This window comes from Charadrius vociferus, unplaced genomic scaffold, assembly GCF_000708025.1.
Source record: "Charadrius vociferus isolate BGI_N301 unplaced genomic scaffold, ASM70802v2 scaffold579, whole genome shotgun sequence".
NCBI lineage: Eukaryota > Metazoa > Chordata > Aves > Charadriiformes > Charadriidae > Charadrius > Charadrius vociferus.
This window is the reverse complement of record NW_009661367.1, coordinates 131,038-131,941: the sequence shown is the minus strand read 5'-3', so window position 1 is coordinate 131,941 and position 904 is coordinate 131,038.

Here is a 904-nt window from a genome sequence, read left to right as displayed (position 1 = left end):
CCCGCCCCCCCCGCCACGGGGGCTCAGCCCCCCGTCATGCCCCTCTCAGGCTCCCAGTGGCTCAGGACGGGCTCTGTGGGTGCTCTTTAGTGTTGCCCCCTCCCCGGCGAGCATCCCTGTGCTCTGGGGCTCACCCTGGCTGCTGGGGGGGGGCGGTCCCCAGCAGCACCCTGGCTGGTTTGCCCATGGGCAGCCTAAAGTGGAAGGGGAAGGGGGTTTTAGCACATTTTGGAAGAAATATGTGGATGAAACATCGAGCATGAGGTTGCCGAACAGCCAGGCCCTGCAGCGTGGCCAGCCTGCTCCCCGCAGCCATGCTGCACTTGCAACCTCATCTGCATCCTGCGAGGAGCCGGGGACCGCGAGCAAGCTCGTCGCGCCCCCGCCGTGCTGTGGCCCCGCTTGGCACCTCTGTGTAGTGGCTTGTGAACAACGGGCTGACTCGGTCACCCTCATAAATGCTGGTTCTGTGACGGCTCTGGTTGTTTGTGCGCTGCGTCCCCCTCCTCGCAAGAGTCGGCATGGAGAAGCTGCTCGCTCAGCCCATGCTCGAGAAAACCCCCCGAAAGCTTGGGGAAAGGGAGAGCTGGATGCTGAGCAGCGCCGGGACAGGTTCGCTAAAGCTGCCGCGGGTTCCGAGCTGAACGGATGGGAGAACTTGTGACCCAGTGCAAATAATGGGAATGAAAGGGTGAGTCACTTGAGATAACCCACAGATACCCCCATCATCACCGCTGCTCATCACTAGGGATGTTTCCTTCCCGTGATAACAAAGTCATTCTTTATTAAAAAAATATTCAACAGTTATCTGGGGAGGCAGATAGACTTAACTCTCCTTATCGTCAGCTTTTAAACTCTGCTATAAATCCATTGTCAACAGGAAAAAGGTGAGTAGAAAGAACCG